The 18,206-nt window shown below is 38.8% G+C and overlaps 1 non-coding gene across 1 annotated transcript; it reads left to right on the forward strand.

Annotated features, from left to right (window-relative positions):
• Window positions 1–581: 581 nt before the first annotated feature.
• Window positions 582–725, forward strand: LOC115030174. The gene has a single exon (XR_003835795.1). It is a non-coding gene; the product is annotated as a small nucleolar RNA SNORA48 (small nucleolar RNA).
• The last annotated feature ends 17,481 nt before the right edge of the window (window positions 726–18,206 follow it).

Here is an 18,206-nt window from a genome sequence, read left to right on the forward strand (position 1 = left end):
TCTTGAGTACAATGTGTCAGAAATCATGATCACAATTTCATACATATTACTTCACTTAAGTTTCAATAAAAAATTGTGATGTAGGCATTTCTATAATTCCTATTTTATAGTAAGGAGTTTGAAGCTTAAACTTAATCATTAATACAGCTATTAGAGAGACATTCAAATATATACCAATATGACTTTAAAACCTTTTGGAAGCCTCAGTGAGTGACTGTAAATAATTTTCTATTTTCTTTGTTCCTTTAAGCTATTTAGAAGAATGAATAGTACACTTTCTATTCTCTACTGCACACTAAATTTGCTATTTTTTGAAAACATTCTTCCTGAGCTATATTTTCTCATACTTTTAGAAGAACTTTAGAAGTTGGTAGTAGCGTGCAGTGACTGGGAAAATACTGTCTCAACTTCTGATGAAGACATAGAATCCAGGATTGATAAGACAGCTTGTAGGTAGAGAATCCTGCTGCTGAGTGTAATAAATAACCTGAATTTAATCTCCAAGATTCATGGTAGAAGGAGAGAACTGACTACTGCAAGTTGTTGTCTGACCTCCTCATGCACCATAATAATGTATAATTACTCCCTGGCAATGGACAAAGAGACACCTTGATGGTGATATTTTTCTTAGATCAGTCAGGGTCAGAGCAATTGGCAGTCCTTTGTTCATCCTTGCTTGATGCCTTTCTTAGTGGACAAAACTGTTTTATACCTAGGACTCGTAAAATCATATCAAAGCAAAGCAAATCCAGGCAGGCACAACAGGGGGAGGAAGACAGAGACCTGTAGACTGTGATGCTGTTCATAGATTTTCCATCCACTGGACTGTACAGGTAGGCCAGAGACACTTGCTTGCCAATATGTCACACAGGGTGTCATGGAGGTCCTGAAGCTTTGGAAGACTACCCTTTCACAAATTCCAACTGTGTATAGGTAATATAGATTTTGGGGTGGGTCAAATCAGATCCCTGGATCTGGGTGGTAGCTGAACTGGTCATCCCACTGGCTCTCCCTTATCTGCACCACCAGGGTGAGCTCTCCAGCACTGTTCCAGGGCTAGCTCTCCTGAGCTCATGACCCTGTGGGCAGCTTTCCTACCTGCCAGAGGTGGTGAGGCTCTGGGGTGGGAAGGAGCATCCCCTCTGTGTCCATGCCATCCCATAACTGATGAATAGTGTGGTCAGCTCTCCTACACTCATGCCCTATGATTGGTTCACAGAACATCCCCACCATCAGAACCAGCACCACTCTGCAGCTTGAATGAAGAACATAGCCTGCTTTCTAAAGTACTGTCATAGGTGAGAAGCTCTCAAAAAACCCTGCCTTCAGTGAGGAGCAGAGCCAGTTGTACACAACCCTTGGACATACAGGTAGTCCCAAGCAGTTGCCCCAACCAAGGACATCCCCACATTCTCTAGTGGTAATAGGCTACAGGACTTGACACTGACCCCTGCCACTGATTAGCCATGGACTCAGACATGGCTCTCAGTAGCAGCTTAGGGTGGCACCTTACTATGGCTCCAGGTGTCAAGGATGGGCACTGACAACAGACTCTTCCTCCCACCCTGAGTCTCCAGTTCCATATCTCTTGAGAATGATCAAACTGTTCCAATTCTCTTTCTCTCCCAGGATCTCCATGATACAGGTCAACAACAGGATAACTAGAAGAGGTCCTGATGAAGATCCAATAATGTTGGTGTCACGGAAGCCAAAGATCTTGAACCAGACTCATTGCAATGAATATTTGTAAGTGAAGATATCTGGACAGAGTGATATACTGTTGGGTACAATCTGACAGCTTCCACAATGGGGTGTTTTCTATGCTTTGATTTGTTGTTGGTAGTGGTGGAGGTTGCTTCTGTGTTTTTAATTTAGGGGAAGAGTTGCAAGAGTGAAGGGTAGATATGAGAGGACAGGGAGATGTGCAGGTCTGGGATACATGATATGAAACTCACAAAGAAGCAATGTTTTAAAATGATATATTATAAATATATACTAAAAAAGACAAGGTCCTGAGGGACATGAAATTCAGCTCTCATCTATCTACAATTTTGGAGGGCTCCTTGCTTCAGCAGAATACCTTCCAATTAAAAAGTCACACATTATATGGTTTTTTTGTCAATAACATCTAACACTTTAAACATGAGTCATAGTATCTCGCATAGAAAACAGTGAAGTAGCAATTGTTCCTTATGCAATTTTCCCTTTTATTGCTTAGAAAAGGGAATTTTGGAATACTAGAACATTTACCATTTAGTAAAATAAAATCAAACTCATGATCAAAATGTCCTATAATTATTTCATTAAAAACCTCTTAAAATTGTTTCTTGTAATTTGTTACTTAAATAAACGGCATTGTAAAATTTTAACATGCTTTTAAGGAAGGATGGAACAATGTTCTATTTTGCATATGTTGACATTTGAAATGGCATATTTAAGTTTCCTTTCTGAAATATAACTTATTATTTCCACTTTGTAAGTCAATAACAAACTTGGTTATATAAACCTTAAGATACTAAAATATTTTTAGGTTTCTATCATTTTTTCACAGAGCATTTTTATATGTTTATCTTTTAGGGTATAAGTTGGGGGTTTTTAACATGAGAGTACTTAATCCATAACATTCAGAAATGTTCTTTTCTGAGATTCCTTTAACTGAAGTTTCTAGTCCACATGACTGGTTGACAAGATGTAGGTGGGTTTCATAGATGGAGAAAGCTTTGAGCATGACCTCCGCACAGCAGGTCCTCAGCATCTAGCAACCACAATGTGGCAGCAAGAAATGAGGGTGAAGGGATGAGCAGAGACAAGGTGAACATGCTGAGAAGTAGATGCAAAATCACACAGACAGTAGGGTCTGAGCTGACAAGTGTGGCGTGTGATTCACAGGTAGGAAGGAGGATGACTATGACATCACACCTGCAAAGCCAGGCAGAAATTCAGTGAGTGCTGTGATTGCTACTAGGAAGCCATTGGCATATGAAGATGTGGTTTATTCACAATGACTGTAGAACATGGTGGATTGGAGATCTGTCATTAGCTACATCAAGGAGACATGCATTGCTAGAAAGAGAGATGTGGTCATCATTGTGTTAATTTCTCCATTTGTCAAATGGAGGAGTTGGGCTCCACCTGAAACTTGTTCTGAACACTCTCCTTAAATAAGATGTACTTCCCTTTACCATTAAAATGCAATCTGACCATTGAATCACAGAAAGTTTTGAATTGTCCTTATTTTGTTGTGGTTATTTCTCATCACCTAGTTTACACTCATGTCATAAAATGTAGTCCTAGGCCATTCTTAGTGTCTCCTTATGCTGCACATCAATCACCAAGTCCTCTTGGCCCTTCCTTCTATATCTATTTTATAACTATCAATATGTGCTAAATAATCATATTTACCACCAACTCTCATCTGCTCTAATGTAAGAATTAACTTGAATATTATTTTTTCAATGAGTGGCAAGAATCATATTTATAAATGCATGCAAATATGACAATATCATTTCCAGGCTCAAAATTTAGCTATAGATGGGTAGGAAGGTAGATAGATAGATAGATAGATAGATAGATAGATAGATAGATAGATAATAAAGAGACAGAGAGAGATAATTAGGTTTATATTCTCTGCTGTCTCAGAAGAACCTGGATATTAACCCAGCTTTCCTCTTTCCTATGACTCTTCCCAGTCTCAACCAAGCCCTGCAGCGGTGGGCTTGCTTACTGCTCCTCCCACCTGAACTCAGTTCACTGGAGACTCTAACACTTGGTAGACATCTCAGGTCTCTCTATCCATTTCATCCCTAACTCTCTAGATTATTTCTTATCTACTTCAACATATTTGTAAGAACCCCTTCTCCCACCATACCTCCTGTTTCTAAGAACCCTGGGTTTTTTTGTTTTTTGTTTTGAAATAACACCCTGCATTCTATCTGACAATTACGGATTAATACTAGATATCATTCACAACAGAAAGTCTACAAATTTATGGAAGCCGGAAAGATCACTACTGAATAAAAAATGAAACAACATAAATTAGGAAAGACATTTAAAACAAAACAAGTGAATAAAAAAGAATAAAAACAAACAAAAACAAAAACCACGCAATATCACTAAACCCATGGGTCAAAATGACGGTGATTCTAAGATGGAAGTTCACAGCACTGAGTGGCTACATAAAAAAAAAAATGAAATAGCATACTAGTAAAATAACAGAATACCTGAACAAGATACCCAAGACACAATTTACAAAACAATGAAACTCAAGAAGAAGGAAGACAGAAGTGTGGATACTTCGTCCCTTCTTAAAAAGGAGAACAAAATATCCATGGAAGGAGTTACAGAGACAAAGTTTGAAGCAGACACTGAAGGAATGACCATCCAGAGACTACCCCATCTGGGGATCCATCCCATAAACAAACACCAAACCCAGACCTATTGCAGATGCCAATAAGAGCATGCTGACAGTAGCTTGATATAGCTGTCTGCTGAGAGGCTCTGTCAGTGCCTGACAAATACAGAAGTGGATGCTCACAGCCATCCATTGGACAGAGCACAGGGTGCCAATGAAGGAACTAAAAAAAGTACCCAAGGAAGTGAAGGGGTTTGAAGCACCTAGGAGGAACAACAATATGAACTAGCCAGTAACTCCAGAGCTCCCTGAAGAAATAACATGGTGTGACTCCTGGATCTAGCTGCATATTTAGCCAAGGATGAAAGAAGGGGTCCTCGGTCCTGTGAAGGTTCTATGTCCCAGTATAGGGGAATGCCAGGGCCAGGAAGCTGGAGTGGGTGGATTGAGGAGCAGGGGGAGATGGGAGGGGATAAAGGGTTTTCAGAGAGGCAACTAGGAAAGAGGTACCATGAGGGGATGAGAAGAAGGTATATCCTTTTGTTTCAGGATAAACTGTTCTATAGATATCTGTTAAATCCATTACTTTCATAACTTCTGATAGTTTCAATCTGTCTCTGTTTAGTTTCTGTTTCGAGGATCTGTCCATTGATGAGAGTGGGGTGATGAAATCTCCCGATATTTTTGTTTGCGGTGCAATGTGGGCTTTGAGCTTTGCTTCTGAGCCTCTTTAATGAACGTGGATGCCCTTGTGTTTGGAACATAGATGTTCAGAATTGTCAGTTCATCTTGATAGATTTTACCTTTGATGAGTATAAAGTGCCCCCATTGTCTATTTTGATAACTTTTGGCTGGAAGTCAATTTTATTCGATATTAGAATGGCTACTCCAGCCTGTTTCTTCGAACCATTTGCTTGGAAAATTATTTTCCAGCCGTTTACTCTGAGGTAGTGTCTATCTTCGTCCCTGAGGTGGGTTTCCTGTAGGCAGCAAAATGTTGAGTCCTGTTTATGTATCCAGTCTGTTAGTCTATGTCTTTTTATTGGGAAATTGAGTCCATTGATATTAAGAGATATTAGGAAAAGTAATTGTTGATTCCTGTTATTTTTGTTGTTAGAGTTGGGATTCGGTTCTTTTTTTTTTTTCAAACTTAATATATTATCTGATCTAATTTTCAGGAAATTGATGCAAATTCCCTTTTCTTTTTCTTTTTTCCCACATTTTTTATTAGATATTTTCTTCATTTACATTTCAAATGCTATCCCAAAAGTCCCCTAAACCCTCCCCACTCCCTGCTTCCCTACCCACTCACTCCCACTTCTTGGCCCTGGCATTCCCCTGTACTGGGGCATAAAAGTTTGCTAAACCAAGGGGCCTCTCTTCCCAGTGATGGCCGACTAGGCCATCTTCTCCTACATATGCAGTTAGAGACACAAGCTCTTGGGGTACTGATTAGTTCATAATGTTGCTCCACCTATAGGGTTGCCGACCCCTTCAGTTCTTGGGTACTTTCTCTAGCTCCTATATTGGGGGCCCTGTGTTCCATCCAATAGATGACTGAGCATCCACTTCTGTATTTGCCAGGCAGGCACTGGTAAAGCCTCACAGGAGACAGCTATATCAGGGTCTCTTCAGCAAAATCTTGCTGGCGTATGCAATAGTGGATGCCTTTGGTGGCTGATTATGGGATTTTTTTCTTTAAGGGAATTGTTAATGTCCTTTTAAAATCCTCTACCAGCATCATGAGATATGATTTTAAGTCTGAATCTTCCCAGTGTTTTCGGATATCCAGGACTCGCTGTGTCAGGAGTACTGGGTTCTGATGATGCCAAGTAGTCTTGGTTTCTGTTGGTAAGATTCTTACATTTGCTTTCGCCATCTGGTAATCTTTGGTGTTAGATGTTCTAGCTGTCTCTGGCTGGAACTTGTTCCTCCTGTTAATCTGATAACCTGTGTCAGCACTCCTGGGAGACCAGCTCTCTCCTTGGTAGACTAGTGCACACAGGGCTTTGGAACAGCCCCGCCTCCTGGCTTCAGGTGTAGGCCCATAGGATCCTATTCTAGAAGCTCTGTTGCCTGTGCACTCCTGATCAGACCTACTTTAGAGAGACACAGGAGGGAAAATGGTGATCTCCCCTGAGTCCCAGAGTCAGAGTACTCCCTGGAGGTAAGCTCTCCTCTGGCAAGGAAGGTACACAGGGGACTGAGGATCAACTCCTACTCCTGGCTGAGGTTGAAGGTCTGTAGGACCATGTCCCAGACGCTTTGTTGTTTCTGCAGCCTGTGCTCTCCTACTCTTTATAGATCTTTAAAAGACAATTTTCTGCTTCATGTGAGAAAAAAATGAGGCTAGCTAAAAAATGATCTGAATATTAAAAGAACTGATGGAGGTAGCCTTGTCACTGACCTCAAATTATATTAAAGAGTTAATGTATGACTGACCCCTGTTGTTGAATTATGGAAAGCTGAAAGAAGAAGCTGAGGAAAAGGGCAAACCTGTAGGAGGACTAGCTGTCTCAATTAATCTGGAAACCCGAGATCTCCCAGACACTGGACCACCAAAGAGACAGCATGCACCAGCTGATAGGAGGCCACCAACACACATACAGTAGAGGACTTCAGGGTCTATGTTCATTCAGAGATGATGCACCTAACACTCAAGAGACTGGAGGCCTCAGAGAGTTTAGAGGTCAGGTGGGGACCTGGGGGCATCCACGTGGAGACAGGGGGTGAGGAGGAGGTTTGGGATGTGGAGCAGTCAGATGGTGTATGGGGGGGTAGGGAGTAGAATATTGAGCGTAAAAAATGAATTAATTTTTTAAAAAGAATAAATAAATAAGTAAATAAATAAGAGAGAGAGAGAGACTCTGAACAGAACACCAATAGTGGCTTCTGTAAGACAGAGGACACTATCAATCAGACAAATCCACAGGTCACAGAATGGGAAAAGTTTTTTTGTTGTTGTTGTTTTTGTTTGTTTCTTTCTTTTTCTTTTTTTTACCAACTCCACAACTGATAGAGTACTAATATACAAAATATATCAAGAACTGAAGAAACTGGTTATCAAAAGATGAACAATCTAATTAAACAGATTTAAACAAAGAAATATCAATAGAGGAAGCTCAATTGGCCAAGTAACAGTTAAAGAATTGTTCTTAGCCATCATGAAAATGCAAATCAAAACTGTTCTGAAATCCCATCTTATACCTGTCAGAATGGCTAAGGTCAATAACACAGTGCTGGTGATGGAAAATAAAGGAACATTCACGCATTGCTGCTGGGAGAACAAACTCATATAGTCACTATGAAAATCAGAGTACAGGTTCCTCTGAAGGTTTGGGATCAATCTACCTCAAGATACAGCTATACCACTCATGGACCCATACCCAGAATAATCTTCATCCTACCACAATGACATTTCCTCAACCATGCTCACTGCTAATTTTGCCACAACAGCCAGAAACTGAAAACAAACTAGATGTCCTAAAAAGAGAAGAACAGATAATGTGGGAAATGTACAAAATGGAGTACTAGTAAGCCATTAAAAATGTGACATCATGAAGTTTACAAGTAAATGGAAAGAAAAAGAAAAAATTATCCAGAGTGAGGTATTCCTGATCCAGAAACAAAAATATAATATGCTATCAAATATATGTCAATGATAACCAGCTACTATCCATAGAGACACAAAGAGTAGATTTAGAGTAAGGGTCTAGAGGAAAGAGATGTTAGGAAACAAAAAGTAGAATAGGCAACAATGGATGTATGTAGCTATGGCTAGAATGGGAAGGTCACATAGGCAGGGGGCATTGAGCAAGGGGGAAGAGAGGGTGGGAGAGAGAGCTAAAATTATGTGGCATTTGAGGTGTAATGAGAAAACTTAAGAGAGTATAAACTTTCTAAAATACATTCATTTATGAAGGCAACCTAACTGAATATGCCATATACTGGTGGAGACAGAGTCCCAACTAGCCAGGTCTTATCACTAAACAATGCTTTCAGTATTGAAATTGAGTTACATATGATTTAGTTGTTGACCAAATTAATCCCATGAGAATCTGCAGGCAACCCAGACTGTTGCCCAGACAATAGGTTGCTTTCCACAACTTGACAGCAAACTGATGCGTATTTTCTAGTGTCTTTGGTACAGGAATACATTCTGCACACCACCAAGAGAAGAAAAGAAAGAGAAACCAAAGACAAACAAAAACACCAACCGAGGCGCAAGATCTTTGATCTACATTGGTTTCTTGCCTGCAAGGCATGCTGGGTTACTAGTGGCACAATGTTGGTGGGAGTAGCTAACCAATTTCTAATATGATTTAGAACCCACTCCACAAGATGGAACCAATACCTGACACTGCCTGGGTGACCAAGGACCTAAGATTAGATAGTCTTTGGACCTGTAGTAAATCAAAGTATAATTGGTCTTAAAAAAAAAAACAAAAAGAGAGTGACAAAACTAATGACATTCTATGAAACTCATTGACCTCTGCTTTATTCAGCCATCTTCAGAAAAGCTTCCTTCTACAGCAGATGAGAACAAACACAGAGACACACAGCTAGACACTATGCACACACTCAGCACTTAATGTGGTGTCTCTACAAAATTCATCCCTGCAGAGCTCTGAGAACCTGATGGAATAAAAGGCAGAATGAATGTAAAGGCCAGGAAAGATGGGGGACACCAAGAGAGCAATGCTCTCTCAATTAACAGTAGTGTTTTTACGGGATTCAGAGTGCGTTAACCAGTGGGGACCTTCCCTTACTCTCTTTTCCTTACATTGGTTTAATCCTATCCAACTTAAATATGATAAATTTTGTTTTATATTGTTGTATTTTTTATTATCCCTTAGAAGTCTGTTCCTTTTTAAGGAGAGACAGAAAGGTAGACAGTCCAGATGGAAGGGGTGAAGGGAAGAATAATGAGAAGGAAGAGTGCAATAGGTTACATTATATATGAGAAAAGAATCTATTTTTGATACAAGGAAAGCTATTTATATTAGATGAAAAAGTAATATTTTAAAGTTATTTCAATTTCACTTAGAATAAAATTAAAAGTATTTACCAAGATATGCATGGTGCTGAATTATCTGATTCCCACCCTTGTATTGGACTGCGTCCCTTATTGGGTTTACTATATTCTATAAATAATCTCTTCATAAACTTTTATGAGTGTATTCTCATCTTCAGGATTTTGTAATTTCTTTCTCTTATGTGAATAGTTTTCTCCTGTTCTTTTCTGGGTGAATACATAATCATCATTAATATCTCTTATTAAATGGTTTTCCTAAAATAAAATATCTTTTTATAGATATTTGCATATACCAAAATTTTCTTGAATTAATTTTCTTATCTTATCAGTTTTTATATTTATGTAAATATTCAGTTTTGCACTTTTACTATATTGTAAGGTTCAGAAGTGTATATGTTACTCTTGTGTTGTTGTTATAAAACAATGTGTACTTATATGAAAGAAGTTATTTTTGGAATGAGTTAGTTCCAGAGGGAAAGTCCATAGCGGCAACAGGCAACAAGATCAGGAAACTGAGCGATTTTTTATTAAATTTGGTCTAGTCCTATTGATTATCAGTGTTCTCCCAGACAAGTTTGTAACAGTAGGCAATTTTTTTCTAGATAGTCTCTAATATCTCTATCATGATTTAGTCACATGTCAGCATTTTGGAAGATTCACAGTTGCAAACTGATGAGGGCTTAGGGAATTATATAGATGATGTTTCCTAAGGGTTTGACAGCCAGAAGCATCATCTTTAATTAGGGAAGACTGCAAATGCAGAATAAAGAAGATAGTCACGGACAAGCTCTCTTAGTTAGGGTTTCATTGTTGTGAAGGGACAACCAAAGTAACTCGTTTTTTCTTTTTTTTTATTGGGTACTTTATTTATATTTCAAATGTTTTATATTCTCTTTCCTGGTTCCCCCCTATCTCATCCCTCTCCCCCTGCTTCTACTAGGGTGCTCTCCCACCCTCCCATTACTGCCTCCCTGTCCTGACATTTCCCTATAGTGGGGCATGGAGCCTTCATAGGACCAAGGACCTCTCCTCCCATTAATGCCCACTAAGGCCATCCTCTGCTACATGTGCGGCTGGAGCCATGGATCACTACATGTATACTCTTTGGTTGGTGGTTTAGTCTCTTGGAGCTCTGGGGGGTCTGGTTGGTTGATATTGTTGTTCTTCCTATGGGGTTGCAAACCACTTCAGCTCCTGTAACTCTTTGAGGGACAACTTTGAGTTGGGGCTGGCTTACAATTTCAGAGGCTCAGTTCATTATCATTATAGCAGGAAGCATGTCAGCATCTAGGCAGACACAATGCTGGACGAGGAGCCAAAAGTTCTGCATCTTTATCCAAAGCCAGCCAGGAAAAGACTATGTTCCATAGGGATCAGTGCTTAAGCACTAGGAGTCCTCAATGCCCCCCGGCTCCCACAGTGACAGACTTCCTCCAACAAGGCCAAACCTATTTCAACAAGGATATACTTCCTAGCATTGTCACTTCCTGTGAGCCAAGCATTCAACTACATGAGTCTATGGCGGCCAAACCTATTTAAACTACAGCAAAACCCATTCATCAAATGTATAATTATAATAGCATCCTCAATAAACCTAGATGATAAATGAAGGAATTCTAAATAGTAATAAGTATAAAGGATAGAAAATCTAAGAATATACTTAGCTGTGGTGTAACATCTAGGGCCATTTCTACTTACCAGGCAGCATCATTCTGTTGTGTTTGATAAAAAAAAAAATGAAAGAAAGAAAGAAAAAGAGAATCCAGATATGTTTGGTAGAGGCACAACATGGCAAGGTGGAAGGGGGTGCCTCTGCAGGCCCATGTTGAGGCATCACTTCCCCCTGAGGTACTAGCCATATGACAGATATAAGATGAGAGAGAGTTTATTTATAGCATGTGGGGGAGTTGAGGTGGGAATGGAGACAGAGAAAGGAGAGAGAGAGAGAGAGAGAGAGAGAGAGAGAGAGAGAGAGAGAGAGAGAGAGAGAGAGAGAGGAACAAGGCCGGCCAAGAATGTGTGGAGAGAGAGTGGGGAGGAGAATGGAGAGAGAAGGAATAGGGAAGGTAAGAGAGTAAGAGAGTAGGAGAGTAGGAGAGTAAGAGAGTGAGGAGGGGGTAAAAAGCCCCTTTTATAGTGTGTTGAACAAACCTGGTGATTGCCAGGTAACTGTGGGGCAGAGCCTAGACGGAATCCTAACACCTTCTACAGTGAGTTTGTTTCTGAAGTCTTGGTTTGTTCTATATATTCTCTTAGGTTGGGAATCAGAAAAGAGTAAACATGAAGAGTGTTTTGGAATTGAATTATTTTGAGATAGAAGCTGATAACCAAACTACTTCATCTTTACGCACTGATGACATTATAACCATAATTTCCTAAGACTAGTATAGTAATAGGGTTTCTGTGCCCATACATTTTCAGGGGAACTAACATTTCAGGATTGAAAGATATTAAGTTTAATCGTGAAACCTTAGCATTTATATAGTTGCCAGTATCTTTTAACCTTGAAGATTTAAAACAAATGTAAGTATAAGTAGCTGGAAAACAACACATTTTTGTATGTTTATATGATCTGACTGAGTCTCGTCAGATCAACCATATTTTTGTATTGAATAATTCAGTGTTTTAGCACTGTGAAAGCCAGAATCTTGCAAAGCTAGCTAGACATATGTAGAGATTCCCACACATATACTCACAGCTTCTCTTTAAAAAATAGAATCTTTTGGACACATTTCAGGATTTTTCTTTACACAAATCTCCCTCTGAAGGCTTTCCCAGTTACCCATCATGCAAAGCTTTGTTTTACAAGAATATTCAAGAATCTCACTTTCAATCCAAAATTAAAGAATGCTGGGAGATGTGTCTTCTCCCCAACCAACATTCTCCTAGAAGCTTACAAAAACTCCAGGTATACTATCGGGAGTGGCTATAAATACAAACTGATATTTCTGTTCCCCAGATGAAGAAATGTGAGTGGTAATGAGGAGCATCAGACCACAATAGGATTCAAGAACAACCCTTACCAGTTTGTGTATAGTATTTGCATATTAGTTTTCTGATCTGTAAAGTTGAAATAGCTATAGAACCAGCCTCATTGGAATTTCAAGCTGTATATTTTTTAAAGCGTTCCATTCTCTAAAACATGATGTATTTAAAAGTGATTGTGTCTGACCTGGGGGAGAATTAGAATAAGAGACAGGAGACTATACCTAAAACAAAGGAAAAGAGAAAGTCTTTAAAAAGTCAACAATGTGGGATTGGAACAACTGAAAGTGTAGTGAAGGGGCAAGTGACACAATAGCAAGAATCAGAATAAAGAAAGGTAAATATAGCTTTAGCTATGCAGGTCCACAGCACCCTCACCCAAAGGTAAACCAGGTGGCCATGATGAAAAGAAAGTCAATAGTATTTCCACACGTTTATGGTGTTCACATGGATTCTACTTGTTTTGTTAATGCAGACATTTCTCTTGTGCAGAGAAATACCATTTGGTTATTCTGTATGGTTCAGAGAGCAGTGTCTCACTGCCACATTAAGAGGGAACCTCTTATCTAAAACTGAGTTACCCTGGAGGTCTGAGAAGAGGGAGAAGTCACAAATCAGGTAACTTGATTTTGTGCTGTGACAGCTCCAAGATGGAAAAAAAAGCAGGAAAGCAGATGCCAGCAAATTTAAAAACAGTTTACGGTAGGCTGGATTCAGGTGGTAATGTGTGTATTTCTGCCCTAGGCACCCTAAAGCACCATTCATCAAATGAAAACAAACCTGAAGTTTAATAGCCCTAAGACTGAGGTCAGCAGCAGTGTCAATTTAAAGCCACTTGTCTGCTTTGTTGCTTTAGAACCCTCCAACTACTCCAGCAGTCTCCTGAAATCCAGGGACAGAGTCATCCAGCAGGGAAATTAATAAATAATATGTCTTGAAAGTATAAGACAGCTTCTCTGCCTGTACAGTTCTTGGTAGCATGATTGCTTCTGCCATTACCATCTTTGTAAGCTTTGTGATTGGGGAAAGTTCAAAAGTTTGGAGAATCTACCTCACTCACAGACCACAAACCTAAGTGACCAACAGAAGCCCTTGATGCTCAAAGAAGGAAAGTTAATAAATTAAGAGGAGTTGAGGTGGAGGTAAAATACTAGTCCAATATGGGCCCAACACTAGCATAAAACATAAAAGGCAGAAATTTAGAATTTCAACAAACCTTATCTAAGAACATTTGGCAAACTCCAATTTTTGAGAACCAAGGAAGCAGTCGCTCCAAATACATGATTTTATATTTTTCCCACCCCACATCCATTATTGATTATATTAAACTTTAAAAACATGTAAGTTTTACTTTATGTGTAATTGTTTTCTGGAATGTGTCTGAAGACCATATGCAGACAGTTACATGAAGGCCAAATGAAGGTCATGGGTATCCTGGACCTGGACTTACAGAGGTTGTGAGTCACAGTATAAGTACTGGGAATTGAACCTATGTCCTCTGGATGAAAATTCAATGTTCCTAACTTCTGAGTTATTTCTCCTGGCCTCACTATACTAAACTACTGAGTTCAAATTGGTGCAGTGTCAAGTGAATATTTCAAAAGTTTACTAGGAAAACTTTTTAGTGACCTCAGAAAAGATGTAACATTAACTCAATCCACAACTTGAAGATGAATGTCAGCTACATTCAAATCAACAAAATGGATGAAAAAAATCAACAGTGTGGATAAAAGAGTGAGTAATACAAAAGAAAACATACTAACACAATTGAGATTTAAAAAAAAACTAAATGGAACTGAAAAACTCAATGGATCAAATAAAAAATATTAACAATTGTTTAAAAGGAATCAATTGACATAAAGAAGAAAGATAAGGGCTAGATGCCAAAGTCAAAGAAATACTATTTTCAAAGCTCAATAAGATAGACAAAATAATAGTTATAGAATGATGTCTTGAAATTTTGGGAATCAGAGAGAAAAATTAATGATCTATTTGATATAAGAAAGCACTGATCTAAAAATCAAAGTTATAGATATGTACTCAGTCCCTTATCCAACTCCTCCATCCAGGATCCTGAGCTCAGTCGAATGCTTAGCTGTAAGCATCCCCCTCTGTATTTGTCAGGCTCTGGCAGAGCCTCTCAGGAGACAGCCTTATCAGTCTCCTGTAGCAAGAACTTCCTGGCATCCTCAATAGTGTCTACATTTAGCAACTGAACATGGGGTAAATCCCCAGGTGGGGCAGTCTCTGGATGGCCTTTCCTTCAGTTTTTGCTCCACACCTTATCTCTATATTTCCTCCTGTGAGTATTTTGTTCCCCTTTCTAAGAAGCACTGAAGCATCCACACTTTGGTCTTTCTTCTTCATCTTCATATGGTCTGTGAATTGTATCTTGGGTATTCCAGGCTTTTAGGCTGCTATCTACTTATGTGTAAATACATATCATGTGTGTTTTTTCTGACTGGATTACCTCACTCAGGATGATATGTTCAAGTTCCATTCATTCGCCTGCAAATTTCATGAAGACATTGTTTTTAATAGCTGAGTAGTAATCCATTGTGTAAATGTACCACATTTTCTGTATCCATTGAGGGACATCAGGGTTGATTTCATCTTCTGGATATTATAAATATGACTGCTATGAACATACTGGAATATATGTCCTTGTTATATGGTGGAGCATATATATCCTTGTTATATGGTGGACTATATGCCCAGGAGTGATTTCCAGAGAGGTTTCACCAGCTTGCAATCCCACCAGCAATGGAGGAGTGTTCCTCTTTCTCCAGATCCTTGCCAGCATCTGCTGTCATCTGAGTTTTTTATCTTAGCCATTCTGACTTATGTGAGGTGGAATCTCAGGCTTGTTTTGATTTGTATTTCTCTGATGACTAAGGATGTTGAATATTTCTTTAGGTGTTTCTCAGCCCTTCAAGTTTCCTCAGTTGAGAATTCTCTGTTTAGCTCTGTTCCCCATTTTTAATAGGATTATTTGGTTCTCTGGAGTCGAACTTCTTGAGTTCTTTGTATATATTGGATAATAGCCCTCTATTGGATATAGGGTCAGTAAAGAACTTTTCCCAATCAGTTGGTTGCCATTTTGTTTTACTGACAGTGTCCTTTGCCTTACAGATGCTTTGCAATTTTATGAGGTCACATTTGTAGATTGTTGACCTTAGAGCATAAGCCATTGATGTTCTGTTCAGGAAAATTTCTCCTGTGCCCATGTATTTGAGGCTCTTCCCCACTTTCTCTTCTATTAGATTCAATATATCTGGTTTTATGTGGAGTTCCTTGATCCACTTGGACTTGAGCTTTGTACAAAGAGACAAGAATGGATCAATTTGCATCCTTATATATCTTGACCACCAGTTGAACCAGCACCATCTGTTAAAAATAGTGTTTTTTTTCCACTGGTGCTTTTGGCTTTTTTGTCAAATATCAAGTGACCATAGGTATGTGGGTTCATTTCTGCATCTTCAATTCTATTCCATTGATCTACTTGTCTGTCACAATACCAATATGAGCTATTCTTTCAATTTATTCATCATTTTAAGAAGTTGTTTATTTAATAGAAGAACTTTCAGAGACAAAGTGAGTTAAAGACAGCTAAATCCCATTATCAACTTGCAGCTATATGTTTCTTGAAGAGTTCTTTTCTTTCTTTTTCCTTCCTTCCCTCCTTCTTTTTTTCCTTCTTTCTTTCTTTCCTTCTTGCCTGTCTGCATCCTCCACCCTGCTTCCTTTTCATATCCCCCTTTGGAGACTGGGTTTTACTGCACATCCCAAACTGTTCTTGAATTTACTGGATAGAGTAGAGTAGGCTGGAAATCACAATGATCTTTGTGCCTTTTTCTCTTGAGTGATGAGGTTGCAGACGTGCATTGGGGAGCACTATTTCTGGCATTAAAATAGATGTAGCTTTTGCCTAGTAATTTCAAGACTTCATTAGTGACAACGATAAAACTTAACTAACATCATTAACTACATTTCTCCTCCTAATTTGTCAGGGAGAAGAGCCATTTTAAGGATGATTAGTCAGAATGTCCCCATTTCTTGGAAGAGTTCCTAACTCAGTAACAAAAGAAGATAATGAATGAATAGGGAAGGAGTGTCCAAAGTCTGTTGGGATCCTATGGAAACTTTTAATTGAGCACTCAGTTAAATGAATGTATGTATGATGATTAACGAAGTATCTCTTTGTCCTCATTGTTTCCCTGATATCCTCCACTGTGTCTCAGTTATCTTTGATTTGAATACTTTCTGCAAATATTACTTTTACCTAAATTGTGCATAGATTAGTTTGAGTTCCCATATAAACTGTCACTATTGCAATAGAGTCTTCCACCCTGTCCTTTACTGCTCTGCTAATTTATGTCACCAGTGCATGTACCTAATCACAATAGTTTTATTTTATTGACTTCTAGCCTAGTTATGCCGTGAATATATGATGCACTTGATTATTATTTCATGCACATTATTGTCAAAATTGACAACTTAGATAACGGATTTTCGGAGGAAAGAACAAGGCATCCTTGCAGCCCTTCTAGCTGAATGGAGCTAAAAATGTATGCACTGAAGAGAATTGAGAACAAGCAGTAACTTCGACGTGACTTGGCATCACTGTGATATTTTTATTTTACTATGTAAACTGTTAGTCTGCAACAGCTTGGAGAGTTTTAAATAAACTACCTTTTCTCACAGATGGTCTATAAGTCATTGCATTACCATTTGTGCTTTTAACTAAGGTTTGCATCTGTGCCAGGAACCACCACTACTGGGAGACTGATTTGTAATGCCAAGTTCCTGTTCTCAAGATGCTTACAATCTAATTGTGGATTAGCATCCTAAAGCAATCCAGCTTTAAAAAAATGAATGAAAGAGCTGAACTGAGGATCAAATGAAAATGCTTTTAGACAAAAAACAAATGTGAAATAAAATCACCCATCTTGTATCAAGCAGCATGTAATGAACTCTGAGAAGGATGTCATTGAAGAAATGGTGTGTGATTTGTTTTTTTCAGGATGAATGAGATTAGCTAGGTAGAGAAGGTAGGACGTGCACTGTAGAAGGACAGAACAGTACAGAAAGGAACAGCATTGGAGAAAGGGTTCAGATCGAGTACCACTTTCTGTGGAGATGAAGTGCGTATTGAGGATGCAGAACCTAGCAGTAATCTTAATCCATGTTGTAGATCTTATAGGCATTACTAGAAGTCTCCAGTCTTACAAAAGTTTTATAGGAAGCAAGGAGTAACAAAATGATATTTTCCTTCTAAAAGTCACCCTGGAGATGTTGACTGGGTACTTTTTTTCTTGCCTGGACAAGAAAAAAAATTAGTTATGAGCCTATAATGATTGTATTGATAAGCAATGATGGAGCCATGAATTAGAATAGAAATATTGAGAACAGATGGGGAGGAATAAACTGGGGAGACACTTCAGAGCAAGACTTGATAAAACTCAATTTGTGAAAAGGTTTTTCAAGGGCAAAGGAGAAAGCAATCTAAGGCTTAAACTTGAGGATAATAATAATACAACCCTGTAGCATGTGTAATATGCATTTAATTTTCAACACTGACTGTCCATGATCTCGTTTGATCTTTCATCCATTCTGTGAGATAGGTTAAGGAATATATTTTCTCTTCCTTGACAGATGTAGTCCAGAGAGGTTAAGTGATTCATCCAGAATTTCATAGCTCATTAAGCAGGGAAACCTGACCAAAGCACAGACTTGATGACGCTTTTTCCACTTTGTCATGATGTTGTGCTGTTAATGTGCTTGCCTAGACTCAACTAGAAACAGTAATTATGAACATTACTACTGGAGAAAAAG

Source organism: Mus caroli, chromosome X (assembly GCF_900094665.2).
Source record: "Mus caroli chromosome X, CAROLI_EIJ_v1.1, whole genome shotgun sequence".
Lineage (NCBI taxonomy): Eukaryota > Metazoa > Chordata > Mammalia > Rodentia > Muridae > Mus > Mus caroli.